Source organism: Silene latifolia, chromosome Y (genome assembly GCF_048544455.1).
Source record: "Silene latifolia isolate original U9 population chromosome Y, ASM4854445v1, whole genome shotgun sequence".
Taxonomy (NCBI): Eukaryota; Viridiplantae; Streptophyta; class Magnoliopsida; order Caryophyllales; family Caryophyllaceae; genus Silene; species Silene latifolia.
The window spans coordinates 83,077,943-83,101,544 of record NC_133538.1 but is presented as its reverse complement, the minus strand read 5'-3'; the positions used below and the strand labels follow the sequence as shown (position 1 = coordinate 83,101,544).

Genomic DNA, 23,602 nt, shown 5'->3' with positions numbered 1-23,602 from the left:
TAAAGAAATCAAATGCTATTCGATATGGTTTGGACTTCAATCAAGTTACTTTGAGTTAATTGATCCTTTTGGGGATTTTATCATGTTGTCTAAATTATTTTTCCACTAAATCTAAAACGAATCATATGAAATATGACATGGTAGGGTACCATGTTTGTAAGTTTTCAAAAGAAACAAATGCTCACTTTTCCTTATTATAATCACGAGTATAACGGGTTTGTGGCTCATGAAGCTGTCTTTCTAGAATACAAGTTTATTTCTAGAAGACAGAGTGGGATAAATTATTCAAAAGCCACCAAAAGCCACAAAGAATGTTATGTCGCAAGAAACTGGTCTTTCTTGGCTACATGAGACGTTTTGTGTAAGACGTTGTAATCACATTATTTGTAAGGCGTTGTTTCTTCAAAACCTAGGAGGTTAAAGCCATCACTTGTTGAAGATGATGAATTAGTGTTACTTTTAAGAAAGTAAAGAGCTTAAAGTAAAGAGCTTACAACTTACAAAGAAATTGTTTGATTCAAGTTACTTCTGGAAAGTAATGAATATACGACTTACATAAGAGTGTTTAAGTCACAACTCAATACAAGGCTTAGAGCCATGAAAATCCGAAATAAATTCCGAATGGAATTGTTGGATATCAAAGAGAGATATCAAGTAAAGTGTTTTGCACTATTCGGATCTTCTTAGGGATTGTATTTCATTATGATGATATACATATAACGAGTGAATCTAAAACCCACTTCTTCAATTAGAAGGAATGTATTCAATACATGTCTTGAGTTTTGTAGATTCTTGCAATCCTAAGATAATGTGAAACTTAAGAGAGGGTCTTAAGTAGGACATCAATGAGTTGGAATCACTGTTTTGATCATGTTATAAAACTTTTCTCGATAAGTCGAGAAGTTGTGTTTATACATGGAGTTTAGTGGGAGTTACGGAAAATTTAATCAGTCTAATATGTGGATGACATGTTGATCATTGGGAATGATTTAAGACTTTTGGAGTAATATAATACATCTTTAATATCCAGATTTATGTAGATAAATCCACATGATATTAGCATCAAATAAGAAGTCTTATGTTGATAAGATTCATGATTAGTTCAATCGAGTTGAACATATTTGATTGATTCCATTTGTTTCCGCTGCCGAATCAATTAAATAAGTAATGATGTATAACACTTCATATGCTTTGAGTATGATGAATTGTTTTAAAATCGAATTCAAGTAATAGTTACCAAGTAGCCATATAGATTATCTTTAAGTGCTTGTAGAAGCATTAGGGGTGTAAAGTTAAGTGTTTTGATGCAATTCACCAATTTGTGTAAGGGTGTTACACAAATGACAATTGACAATTGAGATTGCGCATGGTTTCCGACAAAACCGTATTCGAAACACCTAAAGATGGTTAAGGAACCATTGTGGCTATATTATTTAAGAAACGGATTTGCTAGAATTGTTCTAGGCAATAAAGAACAATGAGAGATGCTTATAACGGAAATTGAGTACACTTCCAATCATGAGATGTGCAAGAGGATGGATCCCGCACACTGTGAGAACAGTGGGAGCTATTCTAAGGCTAGAGAGCTTATGTCTATATTGGATCTAGACACGTACTCAGAAAGTTTTGTAATGCAAATGTATACATTACAAAGGAAAACGAGTATGTAGTAAGGTTGAGTAAGGTACAAGAAGTTGATAAAACCTACTAACCAAAGCCTTCTCATAAGCTTAACATGATGAGTCATGTAATTTCAATTGAATTTAGATGAACAACTACATACAAGATCTAAATTTGATATGAAGTAGTAATCAAGTATTGACTACTCATATGATAATCACATTTGTCGTTCGAGTTTTTAAAAATATGAAAACTCCTTATATACTTTGTTACATCCAAACGGGTTGTAGAGATAATATTGAACCCCGTTAAAGTGAACCCGGATTAACATGGTATTCGCCCATAGTCAGTTGTATGAGGTAACGTCTCGAAGTGACTAGAGTGTGATGCGATTGATGGCAAGTTCAAATGCCATAGAGTCATATGAGATGACTAGTCGATCACATAGGCAGACTGTTAGGAACACTTTGTCGGGCCTTATGACCGCTTATAGAGTTCTGGCAAATTTATATAGCCTGGTCTTGACGAGAGCTACTATAGTATTCTAATGAGCCGATTCTTTTGACTAAAGACTGTTCACCTAAGGTGGCACAGTTTCAGATTAACTTTGATTTGTGTTACTACGACCTTCATAAATGGGGTCAAATGGGCATATTTTGGGTTATGATGGATGTGGCTAATCGAAGGGAATAAGTGCGATAGGAATTGTCCACCCCCTTGTCAGGGTTAAAACAATATATCAGGGCCACTCGAGAAGTAATGAACTGGAAATGCGTGGCCACGCTCGGAAGGTATCCATGGTGGATAATTCCGGTTAATCAGTTATTCTCCAGATCGAGGAAACCACTCTCGATATGATCACTTGCAAGTACGACCTGAAAGACACCTTACATTGAGTGGGAGATAGTAATAGGACAAGAGAATTGGTGAAGCACACTTTCGAGGACAAGTGGGAGATTGTTGGAATATGTGTCCTCCGACAATAATGCGATCACAACTGTTGATCATGATGATCACATGATTAAATCTCATTTTTAGAATACATGTGGGATGTAATATTTTTGGTCATCAACTGGTCCACACATATCGGTAATGATTGGCTGACTAGAGTTTGACATTACTATCGTGCGACGGTGGTGATCAGTTGATCCCCTTAGGTCATACCTATAGGGAAATACTCTTAATTGATTATTTAATTAATCGTATGTCGATACGAGTTAATTAAATTGCTTAAAATTGACAGATGATTTTGTGAGTAAAATTAACGTGTCTCATTGTAATTCGATTATATTAGATACGGTCTAAGTAATTGAACTGCTTTATTACTTAGATAAAATTATTGTTTACGAAACAATTTGGAATTGAAATTTAATGAATAATTTATTATAAATACAAGACGTTGTAATTTATAATTTGATAAACCGTTTTGGTACAAGTAATTACGAATTACTAGTCGATTTTGTAAATGTCATATTTTATGAGTATGTTGATTTTTAATATGTTAAAAATACATTACAAATTCACATGTCAAGTAACATGTCACATTTGTCACAATTTGACAAATGACAAAAATAAAATGGATTCTCCATTTTATGCATGTACCGAAAATAAGGGTGGGAGTATATAGTTTATATTGTGTTGTTTATATTTAAATGGAGACACAATCATAACCCTAGGTTGTAGGCATGCAAGACTATACATCTTGAGAAGAACAAACCTATAACTAGGGTTGCATGCCTAGTCTCTTGTGAAGAGCAAAAATGAAAAATATTGGGCAACCTACCCAAGCCCCTTTTTTCGGCCAAAACAAAAGAAAAAGAGAAGGAGTTTTCTCTTAAATTAATTATTCATTCAAAATCTATAATTTCTAGAGAAAGAAATAAATAGACAAAAACTCTACTATTTGTGAAAATCCTAGAGAAATAAAACTCACTAATCTCTTTTCCTCTTAACCGAAATAGAGGACAACAAATTAATATTTTTGTGTCAAAATTTTAAGTAAGACTAATCCTAATACTAGATCATATTATTTTAGTCTTTAAGAGGTTTCCTTGGGTATATGCTTTTGGGAGAGATTCTAAACTTGAATCTTGTTCATCCATTATTGGAAAGCTCAAGAACTAACAAGAAGGAGATCTTGTTGGTGCCCACAAATGACCGAAATTTAGATGGTGAGAAATCGATTTTCTTATCTCTTCTTATTTAGTTTGCATGCATAAGATTTGTAATTATTTTATGACTAAATAATTTCTCACATATTTGAATATGTCTAATAAATGAGATTAATAATTTCTAATTTAGGATATTTTTGTTAATTTATGGATTTTTATTGTTCATTTTATATAATAATGGCATTAAAATGTGATTTTATGATAAAAATGTCATTTTTGGAATCAAAATAGCTAAACTTCGATTTTTATAGTGGTTTTTGGATATGTTTTCACATATATTATCTATTTATGACCTATAAAGTTTCATAATTTTATGAGTTCTTATGATCGTAATATGGATTTTTCAAGATAAAATCGAATTTAAATGGAAAAATAGGTTAATATGAGTTATTTTTCGAACCTGGTCATAGAAATTTAGTGTGTTGTGACATGAAATTTTAAAAGATGTGTGTAAAATAATTGGCTAAAGTGAAGTCTTTATGCATGATTTATGAATTTTTGATGAAAAATTACATAAATAGTGACTTTAATTAGTAAAAATTGCTAAATCATACTTCATGACTAAGGAAAAACGTCACATGTTGCATTTTATCACATATTTCAGATCTAAAATTGAAAAGTTGATAAAAATAATTTTTCTCATAGTTTTATGGTAATAATTGATAAATCCGATAAACCGCAACATTGTTTTTCTCGATAAATTTTCGAAATTTTTAACCTAAGTTTTGAATATTATGAGTGTCATGGTATTTTTCCAGAATTTTCATGAGTTTAAATTTCAAATTTCAAATTTATTTGAAATTTGTATGATTTAATTTGAAGTTTATAACATAATTTTGTATTTTTAAGTCCATTTATGAACAATATTAAGAAATATAAGTTAATTATTGTCAATATGTTAGTGGAGACTAATTTTGAGTCCTAAGATGGTTAAGGTAATTAACTAGTACATAAATATGATTTTATGTAATTATTGTGATTTTTAAAAGGTTAAATCACGCAAATCCGTAAAAACCGATTAATATACGATATTGGCTCCTTAAAGGCGATTTAGCATAAAATTGGGTATGTTCATACATATTATAATGCTGCATTTTATTTATGATTGTCATAATTTTATTTTATGTAATTTTTGAATTATGTAATTTTACTTAGTATGGCCTTAGTTTTAATTGATATTACCCGAAATGTATGGGAATATCGATTCGGTTGTAATTTATTGTGATCTCGTATCACCGTTTCGTAATTTAATAGAATTATTTTTATTTTATTTACAAATGTATAATAGGAAATTATGTAATTTATTATGTAATTTATTTATTCGGGAGATCCTTGAAGACGGTGCCACTCGAGAAGGCGATCCATTAAAGAATGTTGCCTTGAAATGCATGCCAAGACCGAAGTTCAAGGGACCAAAGGATTTGGTTTCCGAATTTGTAATAGTTTATTAGATTTACTATTCTAGGAAGGCCATACTAGGATTTTATTTATGCTTTGCATTTTATTTATATGTTGCATGCATCGTTAAATCGCCATAACTAAAACATGCATTATCATTTTTAATCAAGTTTATCGACCGTGTCAATTACAATTATCGTAGTTCACCGCTTTAGTTCACTTAAAACGTGATAGATAATAAATTGACATGACCTCTCGCTAAAAATAAACAATTAAGACTTAGCCTTATCAAAAAGTAGAAACCATGAAACCTTATTTCGTGAGGGAGTGCACTCGGCCACACCAGGGTACAAACCTTGTTACGTAGGGGAAGTGGGTGATAAATGTCTATCCACCGAATTCATGTTGATGAGGGATTTATCGGCCACACCGTGCCCAAGTTAATGTGGGTTTGGATCATGGACACATTTATTCGAAATTTGGAATGAGCTCAACGGAAGTATTCGTGACCGTAGTCGCATGTGTTCCGGGCTAAAGATAAATATTAATGTAATTTTATCGACCAAGAGTTCTAAAAGTAGAATCGATTAAAGAGTTAATCCACCGAGTTATATTGATAAGGGATTCATCGGCCACACTGTGCCCAAGTTAATATGAATTTGGATCTTGGAATCATTTATCATAGTTGGGTAGAGGTCACTATGTAAATGCTTTACTTGTTATTTACAAGTATTAATAAAACGATAGATGTTGAGTTTTCCACTATTCCGTTATCATATTGTTCTATTTCTTTACCGCAATTCATATACGATATCATTTCGATTTTGATTCAAATCTCCATTAAAAACATCGTAACTAAAGACAAATATGAATTTTCTTCTAAAACCTCGAATTATCCATTGTAAGGATCTCTTGTGAAGAGTATAGATGGAAGTTATTTGTAATCAAAAGGGTTTTTGATTCTTGACTAACATATCTACTTACAATAAATTGTTTCTCATATGCTTGATTGAGTTAAGTACTTTGAAACGTTAAATCATTTTGGTAACTAGATTTGTTGGAAATCAAAATTGACCAAAATACCGCAACCACTTCAATAAAAGTTTTAAGACCAAACGAACGATTGAAGAGTAGTCTTCATGAATTTCAATTTTGCTTCTTATAACAAAGACTCATTGAAATGAGTGGGAGCATTCTCTTAAACCGTTAAGAAAAGGATAAGGTTCTAAGAAGTAAAATTAGAATGGAATTGATACAAGGCAATTTTAAAATTAACGTTATTGAGAATAACAATACTAAACCTATCAATCCCGACAGATAAAGTTTCCATTGTCTTAAATGTTGGACACTAGAAAAGAAACTACCGCAAATTATTGAAGAATCAACAAGTTAGTTGTGGGACATCTAATAGGACCTTCTTCTTTAAATGTTTATTCGATTAACATAAATTTTGCTAATACTACTTCGTCAATATAAGAAACCGGTGGTGGTTTTCATCATTGTATTTGATACATAGGATGATTAGAATATGACGACTAGTAACAATGATGTCGAGAGATAGAGTCATTGTGTACTCATTCTAGTTTTGGGTTTATTTTTATACCTTAATTATGACTATTAAGTGAATAAACTCTAAATAAGAATATAATTATGTTAAGATACATAAGAGGTTCACTTTTGTGACCCTATACACCATGATTTGATGTATGGCTAGCCCATTATCAAAGGTGATTATATTCTAAACCAAACTAGAATGATATATCATGTAGATGATGCAAGACTCAAATTGGTAACCCAAGATTAAACCTTAGATTCTGGAATGATGAACGCAAAGAGTTATCGAGTACTCTTGAAACCATTAGATCTTATGGTATATGCGTATCTTGTATTTAAAGCAAGAGGCCTCGTGCTTTTGGTTGAAAAGGAGATCGAGAATGTAAATCATTGATACAGAATAGGTTGTCATTTACTTTTACCAACGATTTAAGTTGACACTAATGTGTTCACTTAATAAGATAAATAAAGAAATCTTTGAAGAAGTTCAAAGAGTTCAAAGAATCACGATTTAGTCGTGATAGGATTATCAAAGTGAAGACTTTGATATAAGCCAAAGGAAATGTGATATAGTATCACAAGTAAATCTCTCTTAGCATACATTATGGGATAATGTGTGGTTGGATAAAGAAATCAAATGCTATTCGATATGGTTTGGACTTCAATCAAGTTACTTTGAGTTAATTGATCCTTTTGGGGATTTTATCATGTTGTCTAAATTATTTTTCCACTAAATCTAAAACGAATCATATGAAATATGACATGGTAGGGTACCATGTTTGTAAGTTTTCAAAAGAAACAAATGCTCACTTTTCCTTATTATAATCACGAGTATAACGGGTTTGTGGCTCATGAAGTTGTCTTTATAGAATACAAGTTTATTTCTAGAAGACAGAGTGGGATAAATTATTCAAAAGCCACCAAAAGCCACAAAGAATGTTATGTCGCAAGAAACTGGTCTTTCTTGGCTACATGAGACGTTTTGTGTAAGACGTTGTAATCACATTATTTGTAAGGCGTTGTTTCTTCAAAACCTAGGAGGTTAAAGCCATCACTTGTTGAAGATGATGAATTAGTGTTACTTTTAAGAAAGTAAAGAGCTTAAAGTAAAGAGCTTACAACTTACAAAGAAATTGTTTGATTCAAGTTACTTCTGGAAAGTAATGAATATACGACTTACATAAGAGTGTTTAAGTCACAACTAAATACAAGGCTTAGAGCCATGAAAATCCGAAATAAATTCCTAATGGAATTGTTGGATATCAAAGAGAGATATCAAGTAAAGTGTTTTGCACTATTCGGATCTTCTTAGGGATTGTATTTCATTATGATGATATACATATAACGAGTGAATCTAAAACCCACTTCTTCAATTAGAAGGAATGTATTCAATACATGTCTTGAGTTTTGTAGATTCTTGCAATCCTAAGATAATGTGAAACTTAAGAGAGGGTCTTAAGTAGGACATCAATGAGTTGGAATCACTGTTTTGATCATGTTATAAAACTTTTCTCGATAAGTCGAGAAGTTGTGTTTATACATGGAGTTTAGTGGGAGTTACGGAAATTTTAATCAGTCTAATATGTGGATGACATGTTGATCATTGGGAATGATTTAAGACTTTTGGAGTAATATAATACATCTTTAATATCCAGATTTATGTAGATAAATCCACATGATATTAGCATCAAATAAGAAGTCTTATGTTGATAAGATTCATGATTAGTTCAATCGAGTTGAACATATTTGATTGATTCCATTTGTTTCATTTCTTCGAATCAATTAAATAGGAAATGATGTATAACACTTCATATACTTTAAGTATGATGAATTGTTTCAAATCGAATTTAAGTAATAGTTACCAAGTAAGCCATAAATATTACCCTTAAGTGCTTGCAGAAACATTAATGATGTAATGCAAAGTGTTTTTTATGCAATTTTGTGTAAGGATGTTACACAAGTGACAATTGACAATTGAGATTGCGCATGGTTTCCGACAAAACCACAATCAAAATACATTAGGATGGTTAAGATACCATTGTGGCTATGTTATTTAAGAAATAAATTTTCTAAAATCGTTCTAGGCAATAAAGAACAATGAGAAATATTTACAACGGAAATTGAGTACACTTGCAATCATGGGATGTGTAAGAAGGATGAGTCCCGCACACTATGAAAACAGTGGGAGTTATTCTAAGGCTAGAGGGCCTATGTCTTGATTGGATCTCGACACGTACTCATAAAGTTTTGTAATGCAAATGTATACATTACAAAGGAAAACGAGTATGTAGTAAGGTTGAGTATGGTACAAGAAGTTGATAAAACCTACTAACCAAAGCCTTCTCATAGGCTTAATATGATGAGTCATGTCATTTCAATTGAATTAAGATGAATAATTACATACAAGATCTAAATTGGATATGAAGTAGTAATCAAGTATTGACTACTTATATGATAATCACATTTGTCGTTCGAGTTTTTAAAAATCTGAAAACTCCTTATATACTTTGTTACATCCAAACGGGTTGTAGAGATAATATTGAACCCCGTTAAAGTGAACCCGGAATAACATGGTATTCGCCCATAGTCACTTGTATGAGGTAACGTCTCGAAGTGACTAGAGTGTGATGCGATTGATGGCAAGTTCAAATGCCATAGAGTCATATGAGATTACTAGTCGATCACATAGGCAGACTGTTAGGAACACTTTGTCGAGCCTTATGACCGCTTATAGAGTTCTGGCAAATTTATATAGCCTGGTCGTGAAGAGAGCTACTATAGTATTCTAATGAGTCGATTCTTTTGACTAAAGACTGTTCGCCTAAGGTGGCACAGTTTCAGATTAACTTTGATTTGTGTTACTACGACCTTCGTAAATGGGGTCAAATGGGCATATTTTGGGTTATGATGGTCGTGGCTAATCGAAGGGAATAAGTGCGATAGGAATTGCCCACCCCCTTGTCAGGGTTAAAACAATATCTCAGGGCCACTCGAGGAGTAATGAACTGGAAATGCGTGGCCATGCTCGGAAGGTATCCATGGTGGATAATTCCGGTCAATCAGTTATTCTCCAGATCGAGGAAACCACTCTCGATATGATCACTTGCAAGTACGACCTGAAAGACACCTTACATTGAGTGGGAGATAGTAATAGGACAAGAGAATTGGTGACGCACACTTGTCGAGGACAAGTGGGAGATTGTTGGAATATGTGTCCTCCGACAATAATGCGATCACAACTGTTGATCATGATGATCACATGTTTAAATCTCATTTTTAGAATACATGTGGGATGTAATATTTTTACAGTCAACTGGTCCACACATATCGGTAATGATTGGCTGACTAGAGTTTGACATTTGCGTAAATGCACGACGGTGGTGATCAGTTGATCCCCTTAGGTCATACCTATAGGGAAATACTCTTAATTGATTATTTAATTAATCGTATGCCGTTACGATTTAATTAAATTGCTTAAAATTGACGGATGATTTTGTGAGTAAAATTAACGTGTCTCATTGTAATTCGATTATATTAGATACGGTCTAAGTAATTGAATTGTTTTATTACTTAGATAAAATTATTGTTTACGAAACAATTTGGAATTGAAATTGAATGAATAATTTATTAAAAATACACGACGTTGTAATTTATAATTTGATAAACCGTTTTGGTACAAGTAATTACGAATTACTAGTCGATTTTGTAAATGACATATTTTATGAGTATGTTGATTTTTAATATGTTAAAAATACATTACAAATTCACATGTCAAGTAACATGTCACATTTGTCACAATTTGACAAATGACAAAAATAAAATGGATTCTCCATTTTATGCATGTACCAAAAATAAGGGTGGGAGTATATAGTTTATATTGTGTTGTTTATATTTAAATGGAGACACAATCATAACCCTAGGTTGTAGGCATATAAGACTAGACATCTTGAGAAGAACAAACCTATAACTAGGGTTGCATGCCTAGTCTCTTGTGAACAGCAAAAATGAAAAATATTGGGCAACCTACCCAAGGCCCTTTTTTCGGCCAAAACAAAAGAAAAAGAGAAGGAGTTTTCTCTTTAATTAATTATTCATTCAAAATCTATAATTTCAAGAGAAAGAAAGAAATAGACAAAAACTCTACTATTTGTGAAAATCCTAGAGAAATAAAACTCACTAATCTCTTCTCCTCTTAACCGAAATAGAGGACAACAAATTAATATTTTTGTGTCAAAATTTTAAGTAAGACTAATCCTAATACTAGATCATATTATTTTAGTCTTTAAGAGGTTTCCTTGGGTATATGCTTTTGGGAGAGATTCTAAACTTGAATCTTGTTCATCCATTGTTGGAAAGCTCAAGAACTAACAAGAAGGAGATCTTGTTAGTGCTCACAAATGACCGAAATTTTGATGGTTAGAAATCTATTTTCTTATCTCTTCTTATTTAGTTTGCATGCATAAGATTTGTAATTATTTTATGAGTAAATAATTTCTCACATATTTGAATATGTCTAATTAATGAGATTAATAATTTCTAACACAATCAACTCAATAGTGCTCAACCTTTCTATCCTTGGTCCTTTCATCAAATTTAGGAGGTTAAATTCGAAATTGTTGCCCTCAATTTGGAAGGTTAGCCGCTCATTCTTCACATCAATAAGTACTCCTCCGGTAGCGAAAAATGGCCTACCTAGGATGATGGGGGTATGGCTATCTTCCGGAATATCAAGGACAACAAAATCGGCGGGGATTAAAAGCTTTCCAACCTTGACGGGTACGTCTTCAAGCACCCCCATAGGGCGCTCGACGGACCTATCCGCCAATTTGAGAGTCTTGGTAGTAGGAGCAAGGTTTTGAATGCCAATCCTCTTTGCAATTTTTAAAGGAATAACACTCACACTTGCTCCCAAGTCACAAAGAGCTCTTGATATAGGAACACCACCAACTACACATGGGATTGAAAAGCTTCCCGGGTCACCAAGTTTAGTGGGCATTTTGTTAAGGATATGAGCACTACATGCCTCTTCCATGGCCACTATCTCTTGGTCACCCAAGACTCTTTTCTTGGTTAAGATGTCTTTTAAAAACTTTGAGTAAGTTGGCATGTTCATAATCACTTTCGTAAAGGGTAGGGTATGTTGGAGTGTCCCCGACAATAATGCGATCACAATTGTCGATCATGATGATCACATGTTTAAATCTCATTTTTAAGAATACGTAAGGGATGATTCATTTTATATTCAACTGATCAACATTAATCGGTAACAATTGGCTTGCTAGAGTTTGACGTTACTGTCGTGGGACGGTGGTGGCCAGTTGATCCCTTAAGGTCACACCTAAAGGATGATGCCCTTATCTGTAAAATTGATTAATTGTATGACGATACAAGTTGATCAATTCCTTAAAATTGAACAATTCAATTGTGAGAGAGAATATTATTTCTTATTTTAATGAGATTAAATAAGATTTATTTTAGTAATTGAAATATTTAATTACTAAAAAATTGTTTATTGTTTGTGAAACAATAGAGATGAGACTGAATGTATAATTACAAGATGTTGTGAATTATAATTAAATGACCCATTTTATTTATGTGATCAAGTATTACTAGTCAATTTGTTGTATGTAATTTAATTAATTCATAAAATGATATTTATGTGATAAATATGCATTAAATTAATTAATAACATGTATCATACTACATGTAACATATTGTGTGACAAATGACAAATTGACAAAATAAAATGGTAGTCCATTTTATCAATATGGACCGAAATAAAGAGAGTTTAGTGGATGGTGGTAGTTTATTTTAATAAGCTAAAATAACACCATCATGACACTACTTACCTAGCCTTACATGCCTAAGGTTTAGATAAGAACAAAAGTAAAAAGGGAAGGACCATATATTGGTCCTTATACTCCCTATAACCGTGCCCCTTTCTTCACATTAGAGAACTTTTGTTCTCTACTCATCAAACACATGCATGTTCATTCATTTACATGCATCTTTCTCTCTACTCCTTCATCTTTCTCTAAAACTTGAGAAATCTTGATTCAAAATTGTTCAATCACATTACTAATATTGTTAGTGTAATATATGAGTATTAGTAATCAATTTTAAGGTAAACTACTAAACAAATATCTAGCACATATTATTTAGTAGAGATAAGGGATAATCTTGGGTGCAATAAAGAGGAGTGGCTTCTATACTTGAAGTCTTTGGAGGATCATATTATTACTCATCATAGCTCAAGAACAAGTGAAGGTAGGAGACCTTAATTGTGCCCATAAACCGAAATATTCAATGTAAGGAACCGGTTTTCCTCTACACTTATTTATATGTTTTGCTATGCATAAAATCCTTAAGTTTTTATGACTAAAACTGTAAACTAAAATATGTGATTTTTAAAATATGATTTCCAACAAGTGGTATCAGAGCATTATGGTTTTTGCGTGCAAGATCGGGATTGTTTTTCCGAGATAATACGATTAACGGATAAAACTTGAAATTTAGGATTTATGAAGATAAATCACGAAATAATTTTGCATGTTAAAAGTTTCTAGTCCTAAATGGATTTTAGGTCATATGGGACATTTTATGGATTTTTATTGTTCATTTTATATAATATTGGCATTAAGATGTGATTTTTATGATTAAAATGTCATTTTTGGACGAAAATTAGCTAAACTTTGAATATTTCAGTGGTTTTTGGATATGTTTTCACATATATTATCTACTGATGGCCTGTAAATGTTCATGTTAAAATGAGTTGTTTTGCTCGAAATATGGATTTTTCAATTTAAAATCGTATTTAAATGGGTAAATAGGTTAATATGAGTTATATTTCGAATCTAGTCATGGAAATTTAGTATGTTGTTACATGCAATTTTAAAAGATGTGTGTAAAATATTTGGCTATAATGAAGTCTTTATGCATGATTTATGAATTTTTGATGAAAAATCACATAAATAGTGACTATAATTAGTAATAATGCTAAAACATACTTCATGACTAAAGGAAAAACGTCACATGTTGAATTTTATCATATATTCCAGATCTAAAAGTGAAAAGTTGATGAAAATAATTTTTCTCATATTTTTATGGTCATAATTGTTAAATCCGATAAACCGCAACATTGTTTTTCTCGATAAATTTTCGAAATTTTTAACCTAAGTTTTGAACATTATGAGTGTCATGGTATTTTTCCAGAATTTTCATGAGTTGAAATTTCAAATTCGAATTTATTTGAAATTTTTATAATTTAATTTGAAATTTATAGCATTTTTGTAATTTTAGGTCCATTTATGAACAATATTGAGAAATCAAGGTTAATTATTGTCAAATGTTAGTGGAGACTAATTTTGAGTCCTAAGGTGGTTAGGGTAATTAACTTGTACATAAATATGAATTTATGTAATTATTGTGATTTTAATAACTTAAATCACGCAAATCCGTAAAAACCGATAAATATACGATATTGGCTCTTAAAAGGCGATTTAGCGTAAAATTGGGCATGTTCATACATATTATAATGCTGGATTTTATTTATGATTGTCATATTTTAATTTTATGTAATTTTTGAATTATGTAATTTTACTTAGTATGGCCTTAGTTTTAATTGGTATTACCCGAAATGTATGGGAATATCGATTCGGTTGTAATTACTGTGATCTAGTATCACCGTTATTTAATTTAATAGATTTATTTTTATTTTTAATTACAAATGTATAATAAGAAATTATGTAATTCATTTTGTAATTTAATTATTCCGGAGTTCCTTGAAGACTGTGCCATTCGAGAAGGCGATCCATCAAAGAGTGTTGCCTTGAAATGCGTGCCAAGACTGAAGTTCAAGGGACCAAAGGAGTTGGTTTCCGAATTTGTAATAGTTTATTAGATTTACTATTTTAGGAAGGCGATACTAGGATTTTATTTTTATGCTTTGCATTTTATTTATATGTTGCATGCATCGCTAAATCGCCATAACTAAACATGCATTTTAAATCGAGTTTATCGACCGTGTCAATTACAATTATCGTAGTTCACCGCTTTAGTTTACTTAAAACGTGATAGATAATAAATTGACATGACCTCTCGCTAAAATAAACAATTGAGACTTAGCCTTACCAAAAAGTAGAAACCATGAAAACCTATTTCATGAGGGAGTGCGCTCGACCCTACCGGGGTACAAACCTTGTTACGTAGGGGAAGTGGGTGATAAATATCTATCCACCGAATTCATGTTGATAAGGGATGAATCGGCCCTACCGTGCCCAAGTTGATGTGGATTTGGATCATGGACACATTTATTCGAAATTTGGATTGAGCTCAACGGAAGTATTCGTGACCGTAGTCGCATGTGGTCCGGGCTAAAGATAAATATTAATGTAATTTTATCGACCAAGAGTGCTAAAAGTAGAATTGATTAAAGGGTTAATCCACCGAGTTATATTGATAAGGGATGAATCGGCCATACCGTGCCCAAGTTAATATGAATTTGGATCTTGGAATCATTTATAATAGTTGGGTAGAGGTCACTATATAAATGTTCATATCTTGTTAAATTTATTTACAAGTATAATTATAACGATGAATGTTTTGTTTTCATTATTCCGTTATCATATTGTTATATTTCTTTACCTCAAATCATATACGATATCATTTCGATTTAAGTTCAAATCTCCATTAAAACATCGTAGCTAAAGACAAAATTTGAATTTTTCTTCTAAAAACCTCGTATTATCCATTGTAAGGATCTCTTGTGAAGAGTATCGATAAAAGTTATTCGTGATCAAAAGGGTTTTTGATTTTTGACTAACATATCTACTTTATATTGAATTGTTTCTCATGTGCTTAATTGAGTTAAGTACTTTGAAACGATTACACCATGTTGGTAACTAGATTTGTTTTGAAATCAAAATTGACCAAAATGCCGCAACCACTTCAATGAAAGTTTTAAGGCTAAACAAATGAATTGAAGAGTAGTCTTCATGAAATTCAATTTTGCTTCTCTAAGCAAAGACTCATTGAAATGAGTGGGAGCATTCTCTTAAACCGTTAAGAAAAGGGTGAGGTTTAAAGAAGTAAAATTAGAATTGAATTGATACCAGGTAATGTTAAAAGTAAAGTTATTGAAAATAACGATACTAAACCTATCAATCCCGACCAATAAATTTTCAATTGTCTTAGTTGTTGGACGCTAGAAAGGAAACTACCCCAAATTATTGAAGAATCAACAAGTTAGTTGTGGGACATCTAATGGGACCATATTATTTAAATGTTTATTTGATTGACATAAATTTTGCTAGTACTACTCCGTCAATATTAGAAACCGGTGGTGGTTTTCATCATTGTATTTGATACATAGGATGATTAGAATATGACGACTAGCAACAAATGATGTTGAGAGATAGAGTCATTCTGTACTCAATCTAGTTTTGGGTTTAAAGTTGTACTTAATTGTGACTATTAAGTGCATAAACTCTAAATAAGAATATAAACTTGTCAAGATAAAAAAGAGGTTTCACTTTTGTGACCCTATACACCATGATTTGATGTATGGCTAGCCCATTATCAAGGTGATTATATTATAAACCAAACTAGAATGATATATCATGTAGATGATGCAAGACTCAAATTGGTAACCGAAGATTGAACCTTAGATTCTGGAATGATGAACGCAAAGAGTTATCGAGTACTCTTGAAACCATTAGATCTCATGGTATATGCGTATCTTGTATTCAAAGCAAGATGTCTCGTGCCTTTTGGTTGAAAAGGAGATCGAGGTTGTAAATCATTGATCCAAAATAGGTTGACGCTAATGTGTTCACTTAATAAGGTAAATAGAGAAATCTTTGAAGAAGTTCAAAGAGTTCAAAGAATCACGATTTAGTCGTGATGGGATTATCAAAGTGAAGACTTTGATATAAGCCAAAGAAAATGTGATATAGTATCACAAATTAATCTCTCTTAGCACGCATCATGGGATAATGTGTGGTTGGATAAAGAAATCAAACGCTATTCGATATGGTTTGGACTTCAATCAAGTTACTTTGAGTTGCTTGATCCTTTTGGGGATTTTATCATTTTGTCTAAACTATTTTTCCACTAAATCTAAAACGGATCATATGAGATATGAAATGGTAGGGTACCAGGTTTGTAAGTTTTCAAAAGAAACAAATGCTCATTTTTCCGAACTATAATCACAAGTACAACGGGTTTGTGGCTCGTGAAGCTGTCTTTCTAGAATACAAGTTTATTTCTAGAAGACATAGTGGGAGAAATTATTCAAGAGCCACAAAGAATTATTCAAGAGCCACAAAGAATGTTATGTCGCAAGAAACTTGTCTTTTTTGGCTACATGACTTTGTTTCTTCGAAACCTAGGAGGTTAAATTCATCACTTGTTGAAGATGATGAATTCATGTTACTTTTAAGAAAGTAAAGAGCTTACAACTTACAAAGAAATTGTTTGATTCAAGTTACTTCTGGAAAGTAATGAATATATGACTTACATGAGAGTGTTTAAGTCACAACTCAATACAAGGCTTAGAGCCATGAAAATTCGAAATAAATTTCAAGTAAATTGTTAGATATCAAAGCTTGATTGGTGGTAAAGCGTTTTGCACTAGTTGAAATGCTTAAGTCTATTTGGATCTTCTTAAGGATTGTGTATCATTATGAGATATATAGCGAGTGAATCTAAAACCACTTCTTCAATTAGAATGAATGTATTCAATACATGTCTTGAGTTTTGTAGATTCTTGCAATCCTAAGATAATTTGAAACTTAAGAGAGAGTCTTAAGTAGCACATCAATGAGTTGGAATCAATGTTTTGATCATGTTATAAAACTTTTCTCGATAAGTCGAGAACTTATGTTTATACATGGAGTTTAGTGGGAGTTATGGAAATTTGAATTAGTCTTATATGTGGATGACATATTGATCATTGGGAATGATTTAAGACTTTTAGAGTATTATAATACATCTTAATATCTGGATTTATGGAGATAAATCCACATGATATTAGCGTCAAATAATCTTATGTTGATAAGATTCATGACTAGTTCAATCGAGTTGAACATATTTGATTGATTCCATTTGCTTCCGCTGCCGGATCAATTAAATAAGTAATGATGTATAACACTTCATATGCTTTGAGTATGATGAATTGTTTTAAAATCGAATTCAAGTAATAGTTACCAAGTAGCCATATAGATTATCTTTAAGTGCTTGTAGAAGCATTAAGGGTGTAAAGTTAAGTGTTTTGATGCAATTCACCAATTTGTGTAAGGGTGTTACACAAATGACAATTGACAATTGAGATTGCGCATGGTTTCCGACAAAACCGTATTCGAAACACCTAAAGATGGTTAAGGAACCATTGTGGCTATATTATTTAAGAAACGGATTTTCTAGAATTGTTCTAGGCAATAAAGAACAATGAGAGATGCTTATAACGGAAATTGAGTACACTTGCAATCATGAGATGTGCAAGAGGATGGATCCCGCACACTGTGAGAACAGTGGGAGCTATTCTAAGGCTAGAGAGCTTATGTCTATATTGGATCTAGACACGTACTCAGAAAGTTTTGTAATGCAAATGTATACATTACAAAGGAAAACGAGTATGTAGTAAGGTTGAGTATGGTACAAGAAGTTGATAAAACCTACTAACCAAAGCCTTCTCATAGGCTTAATATGATGAGTCATGTCATTTCAATTGAATTAAGATGAATAATTACATACAAGATCTAAATTGGATATGAAGTAGTAATCAAGTATTGACTACTCATATGATAATCACATTTGTCGTTCGAGTTTTTATAAAACTCCTTTTAAACTTTGTTACATCCAAACGGGTTGTGGAGACAATATTGAACCTCGTTAAAGTGAACCCGGATTAACATGGTATTTGCCAATAGTCACTTGTATGAGGTGACGTCTCGAAGTGACTAGAGTGTGATGCGATTGATGGCAAGTTCAAGTGCCATAGAGTCATGTGAGATGACTAGTCGATCACATAGGCAGACTGTTAGGAACACTCTGTCGGGCAGTGTCCGCTTATAGAGTTATGGCAAATTTATAAAGCCTGGTCTTGGAGAGAGCTACTATAGTATTCTAATGAGTCGATTCTTTTGACTAAAGACTATTCGCCCAAGGTGGCACAGTTTCAGATTAACTTTGATTTATGTTACTACGACCTTCGTAAATGGGGTCAAATGGGCATATTTTGGGTTATGATGGTTGTGGCTAGTCGAAGGAAATAGTGCGATAGGAATTGTCCACCCCCTTGTCAGGGTTATAACAATATCTCAGGGGCCACTTGAGGAGTAATGAACTAGAAATGCGTGGCCACGCTCGGAAGGTATCTACGGTAGATAATTCCGGTCAATCAGTTATTCTCCAGATCGAGGAAACCACTCTCGATATGATCACTTGCAAGTACGACCTGAAAGACACCTTGCATTGAGTGGGAGATAGTAATAGGAAAAGAGAATTGGTGACGCACACTTGTCGAGGACAAGTGGGAGATTGGTGGAGTGTCCCCGACAATAATGTGATCACAATTGTCGATCATGATGATCACATGTTTAAATCTCATTTTTAAGAATACGTAAGGGATGATTCATTTTATAGTCAACTGATCAACATTAATCGGTAACGATTGGCTTGCTAGAGTTTGACGTTACTGTCGTGGGACGGTGGTGGTCAGTTGATCCCTTAAGGTCACACCTAAAGGATGATGCCCTTATTTGTAAAGTTGATTAATTGTATGACGATACAAGTTGATCAATTCCTTAAAATTGAACAATTCAATTGTGAGAGAGAATATTATTTCTTATTTTAATGAGATTAAATAAGATTTATTTTAGTAATTGAAATATTTTATTACTAAAAAATTGTTTATTGTTTGTGAAACAATAGAGATGGGAATGAATGGTTAATTATAATTAAAAGATGTTGTGAATTATTATTAAATGACCCATTTTATTTATGTGATCAAGTATTACTCGTCAATTTGTTGTATGTAATTTAATTAATTCATAAAATGATATTTATGTGATAAATATGCATTAAATTAATTAATAACATGTATCATACTACATGTAACATATTGTGTGACAAATGACAAATTGACAAAATAAAATGGTAGTCCATTTTATGAATATGGACCGAAATAAAGAGGGTTTAGTGGATGGTGGTAGTTTATTTTAATAAGCTAAAATAACACCATCATGACACTACTTACCTAGCCTTACATGCCTAAGGTTTAGATAAGAATAAAAGTAAAAAGGGAAGGACCATATATTGGTTCTTATACTCCCCATAACCGTGCCCCCTTCTTCACATTAGAGAACTTTTGTTCTCTACTCATCAAACACATGCATGTTCATTCATTTACATGCATCTTTCTCTCTACTCCTTCATATTTCTCTAAAACTTGAGAAATCTTGATTCAAAATTGTTTAATCACATTACTAATATTATTAGTGTAATATATGAGTATTAGTAATCAATTTTAAGGTAAACTACTAAACAAATATCTAGCACATATTATTTAGTAGAGATAAGGGATAATCTTGGGTGCAATCAAGAGGAGTGGCTTCTATACTTGAAGTCTTTGGAGGATCATTCTATTACTCATCATAGCTCAAGAACAAGTGAAGGTAGGAGACCTTACTTGTGCCCATAAACCGAAATATTCAATGTAAGGAACCGGTTTTCCTCTACACATATTTATATGTTTTGCTATGCATAAGATTCTTAAGTTTTTATGACTAAAACTTTAAACTAAAATATGTGATTTTTAAAATATGATTTCCAACAGGGTAACCTCAACTTTCTCAAGCATATCACAAAACTTGGCATACTTAAGGTTTTCCCTACTCTTAATGGCTCTTGAAGGGTAAGGAATTTTAGGAACAAGTTAAGAATTAGAAGATACCTTTAGAGGAACCGAATTCTTTGTTACCTTATTTGAATGTTTCAAAGGTACTTCTTCAATAGCTTCTTCCTCATAATGGAGGTCTTCAACATATCCATCAACATCCTTATCCACTTGAATTCCACTTCTTGACGAATCTTCACAAGCTTTCTTCCCCTTCTTATCTTCACTAACTTTAGTCGACGGTACCATGGGTGAGCTTCCCTCTTCAACATTCATTTCCAACCCATTCCCCTTGGGCTCTTCATCAAATTCCACCTCAAGGTCCTTGTAGGGGTCCTCAAGCTCTACACCGCTCCTTAACACTACCGCATAAGCATGGTGGCTATTTGAGGCGTCCTTGGAACTTTGTCCTTGGGCCAATAGACCACCGGGCGGCCTTTGAGGGTTAGCCATAGCGTGAGAGGCCATCCTTGATTCCATTTATCTCATGTCTTTAAGGAAGGTAGCCCCCAAGTTTGCTTGTTTTTGTTGGGTTGCCTTGTCAAAATTAACCATTTCTTGACTATGTTGAAGTTGCATGTTCTTTATCATCTTCAAAAACTCATTTTGGGAGAGCTCACCTTGGGGTTCTTGATAATTTTGGTTGGTTATGGGTAGAGGGAACCCATAGTCATACTGAGTGTTGGAACCTTGGTTGTTGTTTTGTCCCCCTTGAAAAGTTACCTCTAGGACCATTGTTGTTGAAGTTTGATCCTTGGACTTGTTCTTGAAAACCTTGAACATACCCTTTACCAAATCCTTGATTAGCTTTGTTTACTTGATTCCCTTGGTAAAACCCTTGGTTGCTTTGATTTCCACCAAAATCTTGGTACCCTTGTGGTTGGTTCCCATAGTTTTGGTTTTAATTATTGTTTGGCCATTGGTTTTGATTTCCAGGGTTACTTCTTTGGTTGGAGAATCCTCCCCTTGGTTGAGAAAAACCGGGTGGATTATTTGGGGATTGTGGTTGAAGGTGTTGTGGGTTTTGAACATTGGCACTTTTGTAACTAAAATTGGGGTGGTTCCTTAAACCGGGATGGTAGAAGTTAGTGTTTGGATTGTAGACATTGGGATTGTTGTAGGGTGGTCTTGGTGGTCTTGTATTGTTGTTAAAGCTTTGGAAAGCATTAACATCTTGAACATTCTCTTCGTAACCATCGTTATAGTTGTTGGCACACAAATCAAAGGTATGACCGCTCCCTCCACAAACCTCACAACTTAAAGTTTGAACCACTTCCTCCATGGGTGGCCCATGTGAGGTTGTGACTTGGTGCACTTGGTTTCTTTGTAGCTTTTCAAGTTTTTTCGTGAGTAAGTCGAGCTTAGCATTTGTCTCGGAGTTGGAAGGGTTCTCCTTAGGGAACTTGCCATTCCTTCTTAGCATGTTTCCTCTTGACCCATAGTTTGCTTCCGAGTCTACCATTTTCTTGATCAATGACGTGCCTTCTTCATCATTCAATTGATCAAATTCTCCCCCTGCGGAGGCATTTACCATCTACTTAGTCCTAAGTAGCAATGTTTGAAAGAATGTTTGACTGATGTACCATTCTGGGATTCCATGATGGGGACAACTTGCTATTAGGTCTTGATAACGGTCCCAAGCTTCACCCAAAGACTCCCGTCTTCTTGTTGAAAAGTATGAATCTCATTATGGAGTATTGCGGTCTTGGATGATGGGTAATATTTGGCCATGAATGCTTAGCCAAGGCATCCCACGTCGTGAAGGTATCCGGGGGGTGAATGTTCAACCACCGGTCCGCCTTACCCGTCAATGAAAACGGAAATAACATCATCCTCAAGGTGTCCTCAGATACCCCATACTTCTTCATCATTAAAACGTTCTGCTTGAAGTTTTGGAGGTGAGCATGAGCATCTTCTTCAATATGCCCTCCGAATAAATCCTTCTCAATCAACCCGACTTGGGCGGGATTCATTTCAAAGTTGTTTTGCGCCAAGGTGCCAAAATTAATAGGGTTACATGAATCATTATGGTTAGGCCGGTTGTGATCTCGTAGAGCCATTTGTGGTGGAGGATTTGGTATATAAGGGGGTGGTGTTTTAGGTGGGTTATTTGGAATAGGGAAGTTATGAAAAGGGTTTTCTAGTAGAGTCTCAATTGTGATGATTGGTTGAAGTGTGGTTGTGGTATCAATATTTTGTGGGGTCTGTGAGTTTGGTTGATCAATGTTTGCTTGTGGAGGGTTCCGAACTCTATCAAGGGTCCTTGTCCCCAAGGTCCTAAAAAGCCTCTCGCGGTCGGAATTGAAGAGTAGAGCTTGGTGGTTCCTTCTAGGCATGCACTCAATAAACCGTTAGTCTCCTAGTGTCTTTACACACTAGGGGAAGGCAAGAAATCACACACTCTATTATGAAACACACAACTACTAAAACAAACTAACAAGTGAGATAAGACCAAAGCAAAGACTCTTTAAAAAAAACCAAGTATAACCTAACGCCATCCCCGACAACGGCGCCATTTGATGAGTAAGATTTTATGGTAGGGTCAAGTCTCTTATCACCATTAATATATAACCTAATTTAGTGCGTAAATCGGGGTCGAAACACAAGGATGGAGGGGTTTATACTTAGTCTAAATAGGAGTCTAGTCTAGTAAAAAATGAAAGAAAAGGATTTGATTTAAACTACTTGATGCAACTAAACAAACGATTGAGGAAAGATGTATTCGATAGATTAAAGGCTAGGGTTTTCGGGTTTGTCTAAATGGTTTAAGGGCAAACAAGACGATTCAAGGAGTCTATGATGAGGGTTTGTCCTAGGATGAAAATCAATCTCTTGATTAGCCTAAAGGTGATTACTAACTCTCATTAAGCAACACACCAATCTAAAGCATGCAACAAGACCACCACAAACTCTCATTCAATAGGGGAATTAAGCAACTATGACAAAAAGCACAACTTCTCACTCA

General features: G+C 33.4%; 1 non-coding gene across 1 annotated transcript; it reads left to right on the top strand.

Annotated features, from left to right (window-relative positions):
* Window positions 1–22,229: 22,229 nt before the first annotated feature.
* On the top strand, window positions 22,230–22,335 carry LOC141636180 (small nucleolar RNA R71). Its single transcript, XR_012540810.1, has one exon. It is a non-coding gene; the product is annotated as a small nucleolar RNA R71 (small nucleolar RNA).
* The last annotated feature ends 1,267 nt before the right edge of the window (window positions 22,336–23,602 follow it).